This window comes from Macaca mulatta, chromosome 15 (genome assembly GCF_049350105.2).
Source record: "Macaca mulatta isolate MMU2019108-1 chromosome 15, T2T-MMU8v2.0, whole genome shotgun sequence".
In the NCBI taxonomy this organism is placed as follows: domain Eukaryota; kingdom Metazoa; phylum Chordata; class Mammalia; order Primates; family Cercopithecidae; genus Macaca; species Macaca mulatta.
Window position 1 is genome coordinate 101703225 of NC_133420.1, and position 22093 is coordinate 101725317.

A 22093-nucleotide genomic window follows, 5' to 3' on the forward strand; every position below is an offset into this window, starting at 1 on the left:
TTTGCCCCCAAGAGAAATTAAATCAATGAGACCACATCTGAGCAGAGACTCTCTCTATATCTACAAAGTAGATTCTTAGCCACAGGGCAAGCACACATAACAAGAATCCGATGAGAGGGCTCTGCAATTTATTAAGAGGGAGATGCCTCAGTAGTTTCCAAACACAGACCACTTATAGTTGCACTGATTATGGTCATAACCATATGTCTCCCATTATGGTCTAATGGTTGTGTTCCCCCAAAGTGCGTATGTTGAAACCTACTCACCAATGTGATGGCTTTAGGAGGTGGGGTCTTTGGGAGGTCATTAGGTGATGATTAATAATCATCATAAAATTAGTGCCATTATGAAAGGCCTCTCCCTTCCACCTTCCACCACGTGAGGACACAGCTAGAACTGCTGTTTATGAACCACTTGAATCTGTGCTGCCTTGATTTTGGACTTCTGAGCCTCCAGAACTGTATGAAATAAATCTCTGTTGTTTGTAAGCTACTCATTTTATAGTATTTTGTTATAGCAGCCTGAATAGACTAAGACAGCCTGCTCCCCCAACAAAAAAATAAAACTATGATTTTGGGGCCCTTGCTATGAGTCAGGCATAGCAATGCATATTTTAAAATATGTTACCTTCCATTCTTTCTGGTTTTACGTAAATACATAAAATAATTATATGAATTACGTGAGGATGGATATATATGACTATGTAATCTAAACACCATTAATATGAACATTTATGTTAGATATAGATGGAGAAATTAATACAGCCAAGCTGTCCAGTTCCAGAACTCCTAAATTGTACAGCACAGCTGGTCACAGACCCATTTAGTAGAGCAGAGGCTACTTCAAGCAGAGTAAGTGGGTAAAGTCCATTACAGTGTGGGTGGAGTACATCTGGCTTTGTATTTGGCCCTAGAACACTGAGATTGTCACAGAGTCCATTGATTGACTGATGTGGACATACAGTGGCTGACATGATGGAGTATCATTTTGTACATCAACAACATAGTTATGTGGCCTCAGGCATAACTTTCAACTTCCAGGGCAGTGATAACTAATGGCAGAGAAAGAGGGAAAGGAAAAGTTCCAAACAACGCTTAACAATAATGAAGAGTTTGTTTTCCAAGTCAGAGGAGGCTATAGGAAAAAAGCCAAAATATTGCTTGAATATCCACATTGAGTTATTATAGTACTCAACTGTTTCATGCCTCAAGCTTATCTCTAGAATGAGATAATAATAGTGCTTATTTATTTCCAACTACATAGGAAGTAAACAATCAGATTTGCTAATCTGTAAGTCTAAGTTTTATCACTATGGTAGTGAGAATAGACACACAGAACCACAGACTGTTAATTAGTTGCCTCAGAAAACTTCTAGATCACCACCTAAGGACAAGGTAACTTGTTTAAGGTCACACAATGAGCTAGAAGAACAGCTGTGACTGGAATTGAATAGCTCTTACCTTTATAACTTGGGCCTTAAATATTGGGGAAAAAATAAGCAGAGGGAAGAATAAGATAATATGAACACTTGACTCTCGTACCTGTTTATGTCCTAAGGTCAGAGCCTGGGAGGAGGGTAAGGCAGAAATTGCAAATTGAAATGCCTTTATAGATATTTGAACTAAAAACAATTTTTTTTTTTTTTTTGAGACAGGGTCTTGTTCTGTCACTCAGGCTGGAGTACAGTGGTACGATCATAGCTCACTGCAGCCTCAGTCTCCTGGGTTCAAATGGTCCTTCCACTTCAGCCTTCTGAGTAGCTGAGATTACAGGCATGCGCCACCATGCCTAGCTTCCTTCCTTCCTTTCCTTCCTTTTCTCTCTTTCTGTTTCTCTGTCTTTCCTTTTTTTTTTTTTTTTGGTAGAGATGGGGTTTCATTATGTTGCCCAGGCTGGTCCTGGACTCCTGGTCTTGGCCTCCCAAAGTGCTGGGATTATAGGTGTGAGCCACCATGTACGGCCCTGATCAAAAAACTTAAAAAATACAAAGAGCCAAACAAACTCCGTCTATCTGCTATGTTTGGATCACAGGTTATAGTTGTGATCTCTTCTGGTAAGGACCATCAGGTGGAGGTGTGTCCCAATTCAATTAAATTTTCCAGAAATCTGCTTCTGCATAACCACAGGTTTGGCCAAGACGCCATCTGGACATTATCCCAAACAGCTATTAATACCCCCACAGTTTCCACTTGAAAGCTGAGAGGGAACTGTTCTATCCTCTGAACTCGGGAAGGGATTCCTGAATTAAGGGGAAAATTTGGGGTCCACTGGAGAAAGAACCAGGGGACAGAGGTGAAATTTTGGCTGGCCCTTTAAGTCAGCTCTTTAAGCCAGGGCTGGCTATGGTCTGAAAGATATTATCATGTATCATGTACTTGCCTGGCAGCAAACTGAGGACACTCAGGATAACATCAGAGTTCATTGTTCAGAATTAAGAAATTAGGCATCAAATGGAATTCCTTAACCACCTGACTTGTTCTGCTGATGACTAAAATTTTGCTTCATAAAGGTCACATTTCAGATGGAAATTCTTCTGAGGCAACAAATAGATAACATTAAATTTACCCTGAAATACAAGATTATCAGGTTTTCCTAGCAACAGATTTATTTGAGGTTGGGGAAAGGAAGATGGATAAATGCGGTGTTTCTAAAGGGTTTCTGGGGAAAGGGCCTTGGAATATTATGGTAAAACAGGGCTTCACAGTTTTTCTGGAAAACCAATGTGGGGGCAATTGTTGCTCCCCTGTTCATGCCCTGTCCTTGTCCTGGTTTCACAACCAAAGCACCTGGGAGTGACCCAGGGTGTGGGAGGAAGGATGTCTTAAAAAGAGGAAAAGGGAGGACCAAGGGGAGACTGGAGGCTCCAAAGACAAAGTTACATTATAATCTTGCCTGGACTGACCTGAGATACTATGTATTCATCACCACTCCATTTTTATTTTATTTGAAATTTGAATGTTTGAAAATATTAATTACACATTTTTTTATATAAGCTTCAGAAAAAAAAGTCAAAGAAGAAAAACTAAGGCCTTCCTTTCCTATCACCCCTCAGTGTTGGCAGAGATGGAAAAAACAGGTATTCTTAAATATTCTTGGAGGGAATGTGAATTAAAATAGTAGTTTTGGGAGATGATACGTTGACATAAAATTCCTTGATTTTGATGCGTTATTCTTAGCAACACTGGATCTCATTTGCTAATATTTTATTTAGGATTTTTGCAATGATGTTTGTGAGTGAGGTTGGTACATGTCACCAGTCTTATCTGGTTTGGGTATTAGAGTTACTCTAACTTGCTGACTTGGGAACATTTTCCCCCTCATGTAGCAGAATAGTCCCTATAACAAAGGAATTCACTACTTCTGGCAGAGTTAGTAGGATGTTTATATACTATTTGGGGCTGGACCATTTTTACGGATAGATTGCTGATCATCTTTATAATTTATTCACCACTTATTGATCAGTTTAGATTTTCTGCCTCTCCTTGACTAAAGTTCATGTTTTTCCAGATAATCGAGCATTTCATCAACATTTTGCTAAATGTTCATTTTAGGATGAAATAAAATATTACCAAATAAGATCCAGTGTTGTTAAGAATATCAAAATCAAGAAATTTTGCGTTGACATATCATATTCCAAAATTTCAAATTTTCACTATTATTGTTCAGGGGTCAATCACTTAGTCAAGCATTATATGATAGAAAGTGGGCTGCCTGAGGTTAGACATTATTTAAAAAATTTTTTTGGGGGTAATTGTATGGGTAAATATATATTTTGCTATTATTTAAAACTATTTAAAGGACAACTGACTTTTACAACAATAATAATACATTGTAGAATTTATAACATATATATGTAAAATGTATTATAGCATTAGCATAAAGGCAGGGAAAGGCAACAGAAGGGCACAATTTTAAGGTTTTTACACTATCCATGAATACTGAAAAGTAGACTGTGAAAAGTTATGCTGTAGGTCCCAAAGCAACAACTGCAGTAACCACCACTAAATTACTTTTTAAAAAACAACAAAAGAGATGAAGTGAAATAATAATACTCCCAAAGAAGACAGAGAAAAAGAAATAACAAAGCACAGATGGAACCAATAAGAGGATGATAGGCTACTTTTTGAGACTTGGTATGAGTGTGACATATTTGAGCCATAGGCAGCACTAAGGCATGTTTCACTAATACATTTGAAACTTTGGTTCCATATAGTTTAAACTTTAAGACTCAAAGCAGGAATATATTACAGAGAAACCAAGAAGAAATGTGGAAATAATTTTATGTATGAAAAGATTTGGGTTCATTTTCTAAGAAACAAATAGGCATATTCACCACCTAAATAACAAAACATAGTGTATGTGGCTGAGTTAGTCACGGACTTTCCATTTCTAAAACTCAGTAGGTCTTACTAGTTAAATAAGGATATAAAAAATATTGGGACAATGAAATTGACTCACTTTCAAGGTATCTATCAATTAACTTAATTTGTGATTTATATATATGCCACAGTGAGCAATGAATCCGTGAAAACAGAGATGAAGATTGAATAGAGCTTTTGAAAATAAAAATAACCATGATATTAGAGTGAAAAGCATCTATAAGCTGCAAGGACACTTTGGTTCAATCTATCAAAAATATAAAGGAACACTCTACAATCATTTCATTCTGTGTTAGATATGTAAGAAATGATATCTGAGTTTGACAAATGGTTTGTAACATGTCTGAGAAGTTTAGAAATATACTCAGAGCTATACAATAGATAATCAACAAAGACGGTTCTTATCATCTAAGAATTTAGAAAAGTCCACCTATAATCATGTTAACAATAGGCTTGAGGACACTAAAAATGGTACATCTTGGGCTTTCATAAACTAATCTCTGAAATGTTTCCTATTTTCCTATTCAGTTTTTTCATAGAATCTGGCAATGTGTTTCCCAAGGATAGAACCAGGGAAACAGGAAGAGAATTAGACTCAGTAAGCAATTCAGTCACTACAATGAAATAACTTTTATTTATTTATTTATATTTATTTATGTATTTATTTTTATTGTGCCCACTCCTCCCAACCGCACCACCAGGGCTGGGGAGGAGCTAATGCAGTGACTTTTCAAAGCCACCAGTTTAGCATAATGTTTCCTGGATGAATCATCAGTATTTAAAATAACTTGAAATAGTGGCGCAATTAATAGAAAACACAAAAATCTATGTTCATCAAGATATGAAATGATACAAAACTCTTGATAGGGATCCAAACAGGGTTCCTGATTGGCAATGAAAAGCCTGTAAGCACATACTAGCTTCAGTTTTCTCTTTGGCATAAAGTTGACTCGGTACAGGGAAGAGAACAATGCCAACTTGATGAATAGAATACTCTGCATCTAAAACATATTCATATTCGATTTTCAGTCTTTGAGAAAAACTTTCTTTGGTTGATAAAATTCTTAAAGTTAACATTTTGCCAAAGAGACTGACTTCTAGAAATGAACATGATGATTTATATGGAGAAGGAAAGGAAATTAGAGAAAATCAGGAAATGCAAACACACCTGGAAATGAGCAAACAAAAGATCAGTGGAAAGCGATATGCAAAATTTCCACTAGAAAATTAATATCAGATAAGTTCAATTATTTGTCACCAAGTTCCATATAAATTATATATTGATTTATCATGTAATATTTTTGAACAAGTCTCGCAGTTTTAGATTGAAGTGGGTGAATTAAAAGTGATGCTACGGAGATAGAAATTGGCTGAAATTGACATGATTCTAGCATGTCTTATAAGACTTTCATGTATGAATTTATACTTTAGAAAAAAATAAGTGATTATTTGACTTTCAAAAGGATATTTTATTTTACAATGGACTTGTCAGTTTATTTGAAAGGTGCATTACATCTAACTTTAGAAGACATAGTTTGATTTAGGTTTCTTTAAGTAGGAGATTGCCTTATAGATTCAAGCACTCTCACAGCACCACTCAACTCAACTCTATACTCTCCCAAGAGATCATCATGGATGAACAACTTGGCAATTAGTGAAGAATGCCAGAGAATGATAGGGGTTTTGCTTTTGACTCTAATCTCTCATTCCTTTTTTCCCTCCTTCCTCCCACCATCATTTAAGAACACTGGAGTTTGTTTCTCCTCCCAAGAAATGCAGTTCAGAGTCTAGAAGTCTACACACAGGTTCCAACACAGAAAATCATTACTTTTTTCTTATTATAAGAGAAATGTATACTTATCATTAAAAATTGTTGAAAGTTTAGAAAAAGATGAATGAAAAATAATTCCCCAAACCTCAAGACCTCAAAGACACTACTGAGACTACTGAGGATATTTTGGCATGCTTCCTTTTGGATGTCCAAGGGAGAGTATACAGTAATGGGTTCTTAGTTCCTGTTTCTGGTTGGGCCAGTAAAGCCCCCTTCCTCATCCCTCTTTTCCTCTTATCACTAGAGACAGAAACTGAAATCCATGGCTTCAGGCTGCTAAAAGCCTAAAACAAAACAAAACAGAACAACAAAAACAAAATAAGGTGGGTTGGACAAGCTTGCAGGGCTTTCTTTTCTTCCCCCCTGCCATAGGCAGAGTTTGTGGGGGAAGAGGGAGAGCATATTTGTGAAATACTAGTTTGTAGTCTCATTTTCTTCTCCATTAACATTATCACCAAGCACTTTTCTGTATCCTTGGGAATTCTTCAAAACATAATTTTTAATGTTTGCAGAGTAGTTTGTCCAGTAGATGTGTTATAGTTCACTTAATACCCCCATTGCTGGACACTTACAAAGTTTCTAAGTGTTTCATATAAATAATAGTGTGATGAACATCTTTATGTATGAGTCCTGTTCTATATTTAGCATTTAGTTTTAAAAATAACTCCTGGAAGTTCGTGGCTTTTGTCATAAATGGCCTCATAGCTAGAAATGAGTATTTTAGCAAATAAAAGAAAGTTACAGTAAAAGGAAGCTTGTGTTGTCCTTGAACCAGATTTGCTGTGATGGCGCTCCAGTCCCATTAATGAAAGTCCTAGTGAGAGGTGATTGCTCTAAAATGGCACTGCAAAACACAGGCCTGTGTATATGTTGAGAATGTAGCCTTTATACTTCAAGGCGGAGGAGCCATGTGCAGAATCAGCTCTTATTCCTCTCTATTTGCACTACTACCAACTGCCAGAATGAGTTTAAGCTCTCATTTCTTGGAAAAGGGGTCCTGAAAAAACATATTGACTTTGTTACTCTCTCCTCCTTTCACTTTCCTGATTTTTGCTTTAGCACTTTGAATGCTGCATATGGCTTATGCAGTGCAGAGACGGCTTATATTATTGGAGGGGCAAATGAAATCATTCAGTGAACATGAGGTTTGGATTTTTTTTTAAGCACGTATGACATATCACAGTGAGAAAATTTTAAAATATGGGTCAGTCACTCAAGCAAGCCTCCCTGGACCTATGATTGACATATCCTTCATACTTGAGAGAGCAGTCTTTGATCCTAAGGTGACATGTCGGGAGCACAGGAGAAAGCAGCTCTACTGATTTTGCGATGAGGGCAAAAAAGGGAAACAGGTGAAAATTCTTCATCTAGTAATTCTACAGGGAAGTTCATTGAGGTTCTCTAGGGGGTTGGAACTAGATGACAACGTGTCGTTTACTCTTCCCTGCTTTCAATCCTTTTCCTGGCAATTGATGTTACCTCTTTCATTGATCACAAAACTGTGTAATGTACCTCACTAGATGCTAACGTGACAGATGCCACAGGTCCAGCAATATTTCCAGAAGCTTCTTTATATATCTCATGGCCTTGGCTAGCAGAATTCAGAATATTTGTTACCTACCATCTTGTCAGCCAACCAGATGGCTGAAAAAATTAGTAGACATCCCTCTGAGGAGGAACACCCAGAACCACAGATAGTTCTTCCGGGCCAACACCATATGGATTTCTTATTGGGTTGTAAACATTTTTAGCTCTTTTTTTTTTTTTGACATTTTGTCATGTTTTTTCATCATTACAAGATGGAACTATATTTTTTGTACTTCCTCTTCATGTTTGTCAGGACATCAAAGACTTCTGCAGCTTGAGCCCTTCTTTAAGAAACTATCACCAGGGGAGAGAGTGTCATGAAGGCATCATAAAGTGCGTTAGACCGAGAAGTTTTCTTGCCTCCCTACTCAAACTAGTCCAGTTCCCCTGGTGGCAATTTTAACATGTTCCAGCTGGTAGACCGGATGCCCTTGGTTTACCTCTCTGGGGATGTGCCCACCAGGAGGTCATACCATTTGTTACTGGGCCAGTCTTACCCTTATCTCACTTGGGTGGGGCAACCCTGAATCAGAACCAGGGAAGGGACCTTTGAGGTTACGAAGAATAGCAGTTTGGATTTTCTGATTACTTTAGGAAAAGATACATTTTACTTTTTCTGCCCTTCCTGCCCAACTATGAAGAACGCTAGAGACAAACATCCTAATGGCAGGGTGTATAAGCTGGCTGAGGGCCAGGCATCTGCCTTCTTGCCCCTTTGGCACCTTAGCTGGCTTTCTGCACCTTGCCTGGTGGAGCAATGGGAGAGAGCTGCTTAAATAACACTCCCTTTAGAGCCTCTGAGAGACTCTGCCATGGAGGTCGGGGGAAATGTTTTGGAAGAAAACATCCATTTCAGCCTGTGTCACTGGTCATTGCCTTTACTTTCCCAGGTTTTCTTTGTGAGACTGACAGGATGAGGTCCTTTTAGTATGGCAGATGGCAGATGTCCTGTGTTGGAAGGATCTTGGCCTAATCACGTCCCTTTTCTAAACCTTGGTTTTACCATCTGCAAAAAAAATAAGTTTGACTAGGTGGTGACTGGAGATCTTTTAAGCTCTAGAAGTCATAGATTTTCTTTCCTCAGGCTCAGAATGGTAGAAAATCAGCATTAGGGCATCTAATAGGCCCTGTCTCCTACTTCATACATTAATTCCTTAACAACATCCAAAAGAAGAGATTTTGGTTTTCATGGATGATACCATATGAAAATCTTATTTCCATTTGCTGTTTTATGGAATCTGTTCATTAGCTTAGGGCAAATTACCATTTTAAAAATGTTCCTGTCTTTCAGCTGGACCATGGCACCATGATCTCTATTCTACGCCACAAATACCACACTGTTGATGCCTAGCCAGTTAGACCCACCCAGCTCTTATGCCTACGAAGTCGGTTAAGCGTCACATGACAACCCTCCCCCTATTCAGGAAAACCTGTTATTCCTAGGCTGATAATATCTCATCAATGCTCATGGCCCAGGGAAATGCTCAAGCCTTTTACTGTAGACACTGGCACTTTCTTGGTCGAACTCCTGGGTTCTCATCTTCCACAGCTCCCACGCCCCTCCCAACAACCAGATGTATTTTATACTGTGGCTCAGAGAGGACAGATTGTGTACGGAGCATGGACTTTTGAATCATACAGATGCAGAAGTGAATCATGCCAGTTAGTAGTGGTATAATCCTAGGCCATCTACTGCACTTCTCTGAGCTTTGGGGTTTCTACCTCTGTGAAAAAAGGATGACTCTGTCTCAGGATTATTGCAAAGCTTTGTGTGGCATCATCTTTTTAAGTCACACAGCACAATTTCTAGTAGCTAGCATGGGCTGAGTAATTGCTAATTCCCTTTCCATTGCTGTCCCTGGAGTGTTTCCTGGTCATGCTCTCTCTCCCTTTGTGGCAGCTTTGCCCAGTCTGTTCTCTCTGCTTGTCTGTCTGGTCTCTGAAACTCCTTCTGGCTATCTGTTCCTTGTGCTGAGGCACAGTTATCTTCTGCAAGCTTATCTTGGTGCTAATTATGCCTTGCCTGAGTTAGATACCTAGCCTCCATGCTGCCTCTGCACTATGTGAATATGCCTCTATCACAGCAAAAATGATGCCAACATTGGTGACAACATTACTAATGGTCACTGATTGTGTATTTACAACGTGCCATACACTGGGCAAGCACTTCACAAACATGACTTCATCCATTCCCACAAAAGTATATTCCTTAGTTACTGTTACTCTTCCCATTTCTCAGCTGATGACTTTGACGCGGAAGAGGTTAGACACCACATGGAGAACCATGCAGGCAGGAAAGGCTGACATACACTTGAGCCCAGACAGCCTGGCTTGAAGGCTCATTCTCCTACTGCTTATCTGCATCCTTTAATGGCCTTTGATTTCTTGGAGGGCAAGGGAAAGAACTTGTTCAAGGGCAGGTACAGCTACTAAGAGACAGGACAGAAACTCAAACACAAGCAAATTGACTCCAGATGCTGCTTGCTTCAAAACTCTGCTGTTACTTGGAGAATCAGCTCGAAGAAGGGGCAAGGATCTTCCCCTCCATCTCTTCTATCTCTACATCCCCTTACCCAGTAGTATGGCTGGCACATTTTGGGCACCCAATGAATGTTTGTGGAATAACTCCTCCAATCTCAGTCCAAATCTGGCCTGTACTTTTTAGACGCGGAATATATCTGATACTGACCACTCCCAATTATGTTCAGGTTAGTCAGGGAAGGAGTTTTAGTTGCCCAATGTCTGGGCTGTGGTACCAGTATGTTTCCGCGTTATTTCCCATCCAGAGACTGATCAGGTTTCTTCCTAATACACATCTCCAGTCTTACCAGTAAGCCCAAACAGGCTCAGTGCTGTCCTGGGACACTCAGATCTTAAAGAGTTAGGACTCACTTTGCTTGTAGCCTTGTAGGCTAATCATAGGCAAAAGAGATATTATCCTTTGGTCAGGAACATTCTCATGTGGCCATAAGAGCCAGTATTAAAATAAATTTGTGGCCTGAGACAAGGTAAAGAAAGCAAAGTTTCCGGGCTACTCTGTGGATGTGTGGACAAACCCGTGTTTGAAGGACACGGGGCCAATGCCAGGACATTCTGGAGTTTGTGCTTGACGCAAGACAATCCTAAATTTTGTTTGAGTTAATGTATCTGAAAGCATTTGTCAACAAAGATATGAGATTATATTTTAACATGATGATTATTGTCATAAACAATGGCAAATAAAGAAGAAAATCACAAAGGTCATTTATCAGAAATCAAATCCCCCCAGACCCTTCTCTGCCTGTAAGTCTGCCTGCCTGCCAGGCGCTGGGTGCTGCTCTCCTCTCCTTGCTCCTGTGTGTCTGTCCTCGGTCCCATGGGCAGAGAAAATCCCTTGTTTATTTACACAATGCAGGGCCTGGAGATGCTGCTTTTTTTCTGTTCCTTTTTGCAGTTTTCAATTTCAATTTGTGCTTTCTCCATGGCATTTTTCTAGGGCCACTCGAGAAGAATAAAAACAAAAGCAGCGTCCTTTGTCTTATGACAAGATTGGAGATACAAAAGGAAACAAAAAGCAGCCCCAGTAGCTTTACCCCACAAACCAGCTTGACAAATTAAAACTAAAGCTGGTGGAAGAATGCAAGTCCTCACATAAAACTGCATTTTCTGATCTGACAATGGAAAAACATGACTTTTCTTTTTAATGGTAAAAGGGACTATTAGTCTAAGGCCCTGTCCTATTATCCCCATCTACAATGAATCTTATTTTGAAAAGTTTTCTATTATTTCAAGCTCAGATGGAATTCAGGCAAAGAAAAAACAATTCTGTTCATCAGCTCTGTCATTACTTTGGGTTCCTAAACCCAAGAAATCGCTCTCTCTTCCTTGAGCCAATATGTACATAGAACCATACATTCTACCACTGAATAGTTGGGTTCATTCTCATTATTATTATGCCCATTGCACAAGTCATAGTTGCTAACTACTCCAGGGTCAAAATACTGCATAAAAATTATAGGCTACGACTTTCGGACTACTAACTTTTGTTTTTTTTTTTTTAGAATGACTGTTTAGCAGTGACAGCTTTTCTCCCAAGAGGAGTAATTCTTTCCTCTCTGTTTCTCGTAAGACTGTTTTTACTGTTGCATGTCACGTGTAAGAAATTAAGTGGACCTCTCTGAAGACTTGTTAGGAAGTTTCAAGAAGAGTAAAGAGTAATTGTCAATATAACTGTCATTATCAGTAGTTAATACCACTAATAGCATATGGTTCTCCAGCAAATTCTTTTGTCTCCTCCTTTACATTAAATCCAAAATTTAGCCACTTCTCACCGTCCCAGGTGTGGGCTACTATCCTCTCTCCTAGATTACTGCTATAGCCCCATTAAGAAGTTTCCTTGTGGCCAGACTGGCTCACGCCTGTAATCCCAGCAGTTTGGGAGGCTGACATGGTTAGACCACCTGAGGTCAGGAGTTCGAGACGGGCCTGGCCAACATGGCGAAACCCTGTCTCTACTAAAAATACAAAAATTAGCCAGGTGTGGTGGTACGTGCTTGTAGTCCCAGCTACTCAGGAGGCTGAGGCAGGAGAATCGCTTGAACCCGGGAGGCGGAGGTTGCAGTGAGCTGAGATCCCGTCACTGCACTCCAGCTTGGGTGACAGAGCGAGACTCTGTCTCCAAAAAAAAAAATTTTTTTTTCCTGCTTATATCCTTGCTCCTTCTTCAAGCCGATTCTCCATTTAACAGCAGAGTTTTGGAGCAAGCAGCCTCTGGAGTCAATTTGCTTGTATGTAAGTCTCTGTTCTGTCTCTTACTAGCTGTATCTGCCCTTGAACAAGTTCTTTGCCATCTCTAAACCTCAAGTTCCTCATCTGAAAAATGGGAGTAATTATACTTCCCATTGGATCTGTTTTCTGTTGAAAGTTACGTGAGATAATGCACACTAAGTACTTAGCATATAGCCCTGAGACATGCATGCTAACATTATCATTACCGAATTATACAGTAAAAGCGGGTGAGTTTTAATTTGACACTAGGTCTGTAGCAAGAGAAAGTATAGGTCTTACATATAGTGATATAGTTTGGATCAGTGTCCCCACCCAAATCTCATGTTCACTGTAATCCCCAGTGTTGGCGGTGGACCTGGTGGGAAGTGATTGGATCATGGGAGCAGAGTTCTCATGAATGGTTTAGCACCATCCCCCCTTGGTACTGTATAGTGAGTGAGTTATCATGAGATCTTTTGTTTAAAAGTGTGTGGCACTGCCCCCCTCTCTCTCTTGGTCCTGCTCCTTCCGTGTAAGATGCCTGCTCCCACTTTGCCTTCTGCCATGAGGAAAAGCTCCCTGAGGCCTCCCTTAAAGATGCTGATATGCTTCCTGTAAAGCCTGTGGAACCATGAGCCAATTAAACTTCTGTTCTTTATAAATTATCCAGTCTCAGGTATTTCTTTATAGCAATGCAAGAATGCACTAACACACATAGAAAACATACATCCTCAGCAAAATGATATAATTCGTTTTGTTTCTTTCTCACAGTTAAGGCCTTGTTAAATGACCAATAGTCTATGTAAATCCCCATGTATATTCAGCCTGTATCATTAGTAGCCTAAAAACTGCTTTTGGGGAGAAACAGAGACGCAAATATCACCAAAATCAAGAAACTGTGATAAAAGTCACAAGAAAATTTTCGCTAGGGAAGAATTCAAGGGCTAAGGAGACAAAGGTCATTTCTGGCTGGGATGACACAATAAGATTTCATGGAGAAGACCAGGATTTGGCCTGGACTTTGTGGACTATATTAGAATTTCAAGAGCAAAGTTTGGTGGTGGGGAGGTGCAGGAAGAAGCAAATGGTAAGAGAAAAGTGAACACTAAGATCACAGTGTGCAAATACTCAATTTGCTGGAGGGTTGGGTAAAGAAAAGGTAACTTATAAAGTCATGCTAGAAAGCAAGTCTGGGACAAGCTATGGATGATCTTCAATGATTCACTAACTACTAGGCCTTGAGCCAGGCACTTTATATACATTACCTGGTTTAATCCGCAAACCAACCCTGTGAGGCTCAGACACTGAAGTAGTTACTCAGGATCACTAAGCTGATAAGTGACAGAATCAGGATTTGACCTCAGGTCTGGCCAGCTTTAACCTATGGTCATAGCCTCTCTAGGCTTTCTTGCTAAAGTCAAACACTGTTAGAGGTAACTGAATCGTGGGGTGAGGAGGGTTGGAGGTGGGGCCCAGCTTCAGGGCAGTTGCACCAGGCTTGAGATGATATAATAAGGGCCTGGAATAGGGGTGGAGTGTGACTGTGATGCAGGGGCAAAGCAGGGTGTGAGGGACTTCCAAGAAGAATCATAAGGTGTGTTGACTTACAAGAATAAAGGGCAGGGAGGCCTCAAAGATAACTCCAAGTTCTTCGGTCACAGTGCTGGGAGCATGGAGCTGCTCTTTTTTGTTTGTTTTTTTTGAGACAGAGTCCTGCTGTGTCACCCAGGCTGGAGTGCAATGGTGTGATCTTGGTTCACTGCAGTCTCTGCCTCCCGGGTTCAAGCAATTCTCCTGCCTCAGACACCCAAGTAGCTTGGACTACAGGCATGTGCCACCATGCCGGCTAATTTTTGTATGTTTAGTAGAGAAGGGCTTTTACCATGTTGGCCAGGCTGGTCTTGAACTCCTGACCTCAGGTGATCCACTTGTCTCGGCCTTCCAAAGTGTGGGAATTACAGGCGTGAGCCACTGCATCTGGTCAAGGGCTGCTCTTAACAGAAACAGGAAAGTCAGGATGATTTTGGGGGAAAATGACAGGTTTATCAAGAGCTTCCATCCTTTTTGACTCAAAGGTTGAGTATAAGCCCAGGGCAGGACCCTGGAAGATAGGGGAGGCCGGGATGGGGAGGCGGTGACTTAGACAAAGTTCTACTCTGCAATGGAACCAGAATGAGTAGAGTCTTTACTGCCCCCCTTCCCTGGAAATCTTGCTTTTTATCTAGTGAGCAAAAAGACTGTGCTCTTTGTTAAAATGCTTTTGAATAGAGCTATATCGCAGCCTGGAGGAGATTCTAAAGAGTGAGAAAAGAAACAGATTTGGCAAAACTTAGAGAGTGTCAACAGCTTTTTAGGTGATAACTGCCATAGAACAATATGTGTGTATACCAGACAAAAAAAATAGAACCTTTCATCAGATTGTTCTCTTTGGAGAGTAAAACTGGAGAGAAGTTTTATCCACAGCCACTTGCCAATCATAGCAATAAGGAACTATGTAGATGTGCACACATGTATGTACATACAATGGTTTTGTGAATCACATGACTGGGCAATGTTAAACGTGCTAAATACGCTAAACGTTGTCCCAGAAAGCAATTCTGTTACGATTTTACTGTAGAGGGCATGTTGTCCATTTCCTGCAATGCCTTTTCCACAAAGAACACTTGGAAAAATGTTCAAATCACATTTACCACTTCAGTCAGATGCTAGCACTTTTTTCACATCTCCCCATTATAATGATTGTAGTTCTAGAATGATGCCTACTTTATTTAGAAATATTGAAGAATGAAGTGCTGTATACAAGTACATTTTCTAGTCAAATATGGGTTATCTGTTAATGCCAAATAAAAACAAGTGAATTCTCTTGGATGAAAACGTTTCTGAAAAGGAATAGACACATCTGTCTTCTTAGACAACATTAAGTAGGATGAAAATCCATTATTATCTTTTGTTGTGACTTAGTGATGTTCTCATTGACTGTCAGGGATGATAGGCTATTTGGGCCTCTCTCAATGGCCCCGGACTGCTCACGGGGAGAGTTCGCGTGTCTGCTATTTATAGTTTTCTGTCTCAATGGTGTGACTAACTGTCCCCACCACTCTCATTGACTGTGCCTCCCTGATTTCTAACTGCAACTGGCAGGAGCACCAGATCAAAACCGAGCACAGGAGCTGTGGTTTCTGTGGCATTTGATGCCTGTGACTGTGGGGAATTTGGTGCGTGGATGGTCTCATATCAATGTCAGGCTTCAAATTCGTCTTTTTTTCCTTTAATTTTCTTATTTTCTGATTCTTGCCTATATTCTGGGTAGTTAAGGGATCTGTATTAGGTACCATTTGATAAATTAGGCATTGCCATATTCTTAGCAGGAACTTTTTCTAATTAATTTTATTTGATCTTTTTCTGTTAATCTCTACTAGGAAGTTAAGAATTGAACATATCTAGATTCTTAAGGAGAACAGTTGCTAAGTGAAATAAATATGACTTTTTAAGGTAGGAATAGAAGTGAGCTCTTAACAGTAATGAGAGCAGCTGCAATGTCCAGCACTCCTTGAAGCATTGTGCATGTGTGAGTCTCCATCTTCCCAGTGACCTTCACTATTATCGTTCTTATTTCAGTAGAGATAACACAGATTTAAAAAGGTAGACTATCTACTGAAAGTCATGGGGCTAGAATTCTCATGCTGCGTAGTCTGTGGCAGGTCTCTCCACTCGTTTGGATTTTATGGAGGGACAGAAGGGGAATGACTGCAAGCCTCAATGAGGTCAGAGGTAGTATTCCATATTAATGTCATTGGTCACTATTTTTGAGCAAGTAAAGAACCTACTGAAAGAACAACAGGTTGGGCAGCAACAGAGCCTATGTGGTCATCAGAGAGGCCTGCTGGCCCTCTGGGCCAACTTAAGTGGCTGCTTTGTCACTGGAGCCACACTTCCCCTTATTTTGTATAGTCCATTCCTCTACTCAATGGACCCTTGAAAGAAAAGTCCACTAGCTGTGGGAAGAAAAGAACCATGACACGTTGTCAATTTTCTCTTTGTTCTCTAAAGTACAGAATTCAATCTCTTATTTCCTGGAACCATCAATTTACAGGAGAGGGTAAAAAGAATCTTAGTTATAAAGAAAGAGCCAGGCCTACACTACAGCCTTTTTTTTTTTTGAGATGGAGTCTTACTCTGTCGCCCAGGCTGGAGTGCAGTGGCCGGATCTCAGCTCACTGCAAGCTCCACCTCCCGGGTTTACGCCATTCTCCTGCCTCAGCCTCCCGAGCAGCTGGGACTACAGGCGCCCGCCACCTCGCCCGGCTAGGTTTTTGTATTTTTTAGTAGAGACGGGGTTTCACCGTGTTAGCCAGGATGGTCTTGATCTCCTGACCTCGTGATCCGCCCATCTCGGCCTCCCAAAGTGCTGGGATTACAGGCTTGAGCCACCGCGCCTGGCCTACACTACACTCTTGAACTTGCTCTCTAATCCTTTGGCAAGATCACCTACTGACCGATCACATTATTCAAATGTATTTTATCATTGATCATCATTTCCTTAAAACTTTGTCTTTTCAATAGAGAATTCTCTAAATGCCCACAAGTAGAACTAGCATGGAATAAAGCAAGCTGTTAAAGAAAGTCAAATTCCAAAAAGGTGGCTTGGTAAAATAGCACGAAAAGGTGTATATTTTTTATCTAGAAATTACAAACGTGCTGCGTTTAAGTGAGGTAACAGTTGCACAAAGCACAACGTAATTATTTTCTCTCCTGTGCCTGTCTCTGAGTCTGTCACTTTGCTATTCACTCATGGACATCAGTGAGAGATGTTTCTTTCCTCTTTAACCTCTCCCTTATCAATCCACTGCAGGAAAGTACTCCTTAGCTTTAAAGTTATCCACAGATAGGTGCACACAAACATTCAAGAAACATTCAAATGCTTAGTTCCTGTCTCATACAAACCCTGCATTTCATCTGATTATGTTTTCTCCTTCTTTATTTCTTCCCTCCCTTTCAAATATATTAACGAAGAGCCTTTAAAGTGCCAGGCAGTGTGTGAAGGCCTGGGGAGACTGTGTGTGTGTGTGTGTGTGTATACACTGTGCCTGTCTTTAGGATCACTTGTGCCCTTTATCTCAAATTTTGGACGACTGGGTAGATATTGGGTAGATGAAATTTAATCATCCCTTTTTCACTAAACTTTGAGGACACCATGATTTTTTGTTTCTGCACAGTAGGAACTATAGGTATATGAAGCTCAAAGTTTATAACCTCAAAAATTTCATCATTACAGCAATTTTATTAGCTAAAAGAGCAAATATAATTTTTAGGTGATGAGTAAGATGTACCTAATAGAGACTTTTTTTGGAGCCATAGTTATTTAAAATAAAAAACAATAGGATTTATTAGCAGCTAAATTTAGCAGTGAGGACAATTATAAAATTAAATACTACTCAATAGGTCCCTAAAATTCTGAATGAAAAGAAAATTCATGGGTTTATACCAGGTATAATAGACAATTCTAATTCCTTGAAAATAAAGTAGGTTTCATTTTTATTCACTCTAGAAAAGAAAAACCTAGCTTTTATTAGTCAGTAGAGTCTGTTTGAGAAAATACCATTTTAGTGGCTCTTCATAATTATGGTGTCAGTCTGAAAGAGCAGCTAATGCCATGTTCCAGCCATATATGGGTATCATAATTCCATGGGCTTAAGACTTGAGATGAGTAAAGCAGTACCTAAAATAAATTGGGCAACTGGAAGAATTCTTTTCCAGAAGGAGAAATATGTGAATGGTAAGTCCTATAATTACTTAGGACATTAACTTATCAATTATCGCATCATCTTTTTAAAATATATACATATATATTTTTAAAAACAGAGATGGGGTGTCACTATGTTGCTCAGGCTAGTTTTGAGTTCCTAGGCTCAAGCATTCTGCCCTCCTTGGCCTCCCAAAGTGCTGGGATTTCAGGTGAGAGCTGCTGCACAGGCCCATCTCCTCCTCTTTAAATGAAAGGCTACCCAAAGCATAACCACCATGCTGCCAGGGACTAACAAGGAAAACAACCCACAGCCACAAGCATCCTAGATGCTTTAAAAGAGGGGCCAGCTTGGGGACATTTTCCAAGTTGCTTGGTGTTTAGACCCTATCCATCAGGCTAGTTCTAATTCCTCCCAAAATTCTCAGAGGTGAGAGGCAGTCAACAGCTTTGCTGGGCATGACAAGTTTCATTTCAAGGAGTCCAGCTTGTAATTTCAAGCAGACTGACTGCTGTCATAGGCCCAATCAACTCAGGGTTCAATTGCTTTTCAAGCATTGCTTCATTGAACACACTCAGCAATCACAGAACCACCTGTGTCAATGTGGCAAGCACTGGAAAGAACTCACAAGTCACTTAACAGAAAAGCGTATTTTAGCAGTTTTCTGAAAAAATTGTCCTAAACATACCTTTTTACAGTGACTGATCCTACACTTTCTGATATGGACTTGGAAAAAAAGACATTTCTGGAACTGGTATACAATCAGGGAGGAGCTGGTACTGTACATACACTGCCTTGTGAAAGAATATTGGATGCTCTTGTTCTCACTCCTACTCCAAATTGTTATTGGGCTTTATGTACAGTTTCTAAAATCATCAGGTTTTAAGAAGTCATTTTACATTTACATTCACACACACTTAGATACACATCAAACACATTAATTACATATACACATTAAACACACACGCACACACACTGATGATACAAATGGAATTTCCCAGAATAGTCCCCATTTCAAATATTCTTTCCAGTTGTTAGCTCACATCCAAGACCATCTACTTTAAATGTTAGCTTCCAAAATATGGTCACTGAATCAAGATGATCCATATTATGACTCTAAGACTGCAATTCAGATTTTGATTTAATAGACATTTTCTTAATCCTTTCTTCAGCTGTAGGGATGACATTTCAATGCAATATCTTATGAAATCAGAGGATCTTTATTACACGGAATATAGCATATTTTGTCCTTGATTTTCCTTACTAACATATAATGGACCTATTGCAACACTCTTGAATGAAACAGTCAGTGCATAGAAGCTTTTAGAAAAATGGATTTCTGTAAAAATAAAAAATAAATATTTTATGTTGAAACTTATGTTTCAACATATAATATTATTTCTCATATAACAATATAATTTTATTATATTTAATATAAATAACAATATAAATAATATAATAACATATAACAATATAATACATCAGGCCACTTAAGTGGCTCTTTTTTTTTTTTTAAATTTATTTATTATTATTATACTTTAAGTTGTAGGGTACATGTGCATAACGTGCAGGTTTGTTACATATGTATACTTCTGCCATGTTGCTGTGCTGCACCCATCAACTCGTCATTTACATCAGGTATAACTCCCAATGCAATCCCTCCCCCCTCCCCCCTCCCCATGATAGGCCCCGGTGTGTGATGTTCCCCTTCCTGAGTCCGAGTGATCTCATTGTTCAGTTCCCACCTATGAGTGAGAACATGCGGTGTTTGGTTTTCTGTTCTTGTGATAGTTTGCTAAGAATGATGGATTCCAGCTGCATCCAAGTCCCTACAAAGGACTCAAACTCATCCTTTTTTATGGCCGCATAGTATTCCATGGTGTATATGTGCCACATTTTCTTAATCCAATCTGTCACTGATGGATATTTGGGTTGATTCCAAGTCTTTGCTATTGTGAATAGTGCTGCAATAAACATGCGTGTGCATGTGTCTTTATAGCAGCATAATTTATAATCCTTTGGGTATATACCCAGTAATGGGATGGCTGGGTCATATGGTACATCTAGTTCTAGATCCTTGAGGAATCGCCATACTGTTTTCCATAATGGTTGAACTAGTTTACAATACCACCAACAGTGTAAAAGTGTTCCTATTTCTCCACATCCTCTCCAGCACCTGTTGTTTCCTGACTTTTTAATGATTGCCATTCTAACTGGTGTGAGATGGTATCTCATTGTGGTTTTGATTTGCATTTCTCTGATGGTCAGTGATGATGAGCATTTTTTCATGTGTCTGTTGGCTGTATGAATGTCTTCTTTTGAGAAATGTCTGTTCATATCCTTTGCCCACTTTTTGATGGGGTTGTTTTTTTCTTGTAAATTTGTTTGAGTTCTTTGTAGGTTCTGGATATTAGCCCTTTGTCAGATGAGTAGATTGCAAAAATTTTCTCCCATTCTGTAGGTTGCCTGTTCACTCTGATGGTAGTTTCTTTTGCTGTGCAGAAGCTCTTTAGTTTAATGAGATCCCGTTTGTCAATTTTGGCTTTTGCTGCCGTTGCTTTTGGTGTTTTAGACATGAAGTCTTTGCCCATGCCTATGTCCTGAATGGTACTACCTAGGTTTTCCTCTAGGATTTTTATGGTATTAGGTCTAACATTTAAGTCTCTAATCCATCTTGAATTAATTTTCGTATAAGGAGTAAGGAAAGGATCCAGTTTCAGCTTTCTACTTATGGCTAGCCAATTTTCCCAGCACCATTTATTAAATAGGGAATCCTTTCCCCATTTCTTGTTTCTCTCAGGTTTGTCAAAGATCAAATGGCTGTAGATGTGTGGTATTATTTCTGAGGACTCTGTTCTGTTCCATTGGTCTATATCTCTGTTTTGGTACCAGTACCATGCTGTTTTGGTTACTGTAGCCTTGTAGTATAGTTTGAAGTCAGGTAGTGTGATGCCTCCAGCTTTGTTCTTTTGACTTAGGATTGTCTTGGAGATGCGGGCTCTTTTTTGGTTCCATATGAACTTTAAAGCAGTTTTTTCCAATTCTGTGAAGAAACTCATTGGTAGCTTGATGGGGATGGCATTGAATCTATAAATTACCTTGGGCAGTATGGCCATTTTCACGATATTGATTCTTCCTATCCATGAGCATGGTATGTTCTTCCATTTGTTTGTGTCCTCTTTTATTTCACTGAGCAGTGGTTTGTAGTTCTCCTTGAAGAGGTCCTTTACATCCCTTGTAAGTTGGATTCCTAGGTATTTTATTCTCTTTGAAGCAATTGTGAATGGAAGTTCATTCCTGATTTGGCTCTCTGTTTGTCTGTTACTGGTGTATAAGAATGCTTGTGATTTTTGCACATTAATTTTGTATCCTGAGACTTTGCTGAAGTTGCTTATCAGCTTAAGGAGATTTTGGGCTGAGACAATGGGGTTTTCTAAATATACAATCATGTCATCTGCAAACAGGGACAATTCGACTTCTTCTTTTCCTAACTGAATACCCTTGATTTCTTTCTCTTGCCTGATTGCCCTAGCCAGAACTTCCAACACTATGTTGAATAGGAGTGGTGAGAGAGGGCATCCCTGTCTTGTGCCAGTTTTCAAAGGGAATTTTTCCAGTTTTTGCCTTGAGCAAGTCATCTAGCTTCTTGTTTTCCTTTTCTTCTTGAGACAGGGTCTTGGTGCAATCATAGCTCACTGTAAACTTGAACTCCTGGGCTCAAGGGATCCTCTAGCCTCAGCCTCCCTTGTAGCTGGGACCACAGGCATGCACCACCATGCCGGGCTAATTAAAGCAAAATTATCTGT

The 22093-nt window shown here is 39.6% G+C and overlaps 1 protein-coding gene across 7 annotated transcripts in view; it reads right to left on the minus strand.

Moving 5' to 3' along the window:
• TRPM3 (transient receptor potential cation channel subfamily M member 3) overlaps positions 1 to 22093 on the minus strand; it is a 321580-nt gene that overhangs the window by 148197 nt on the left and 151290 nt on the right. The gene's annotated exons all lie outside the window — the stretch shown is intronic.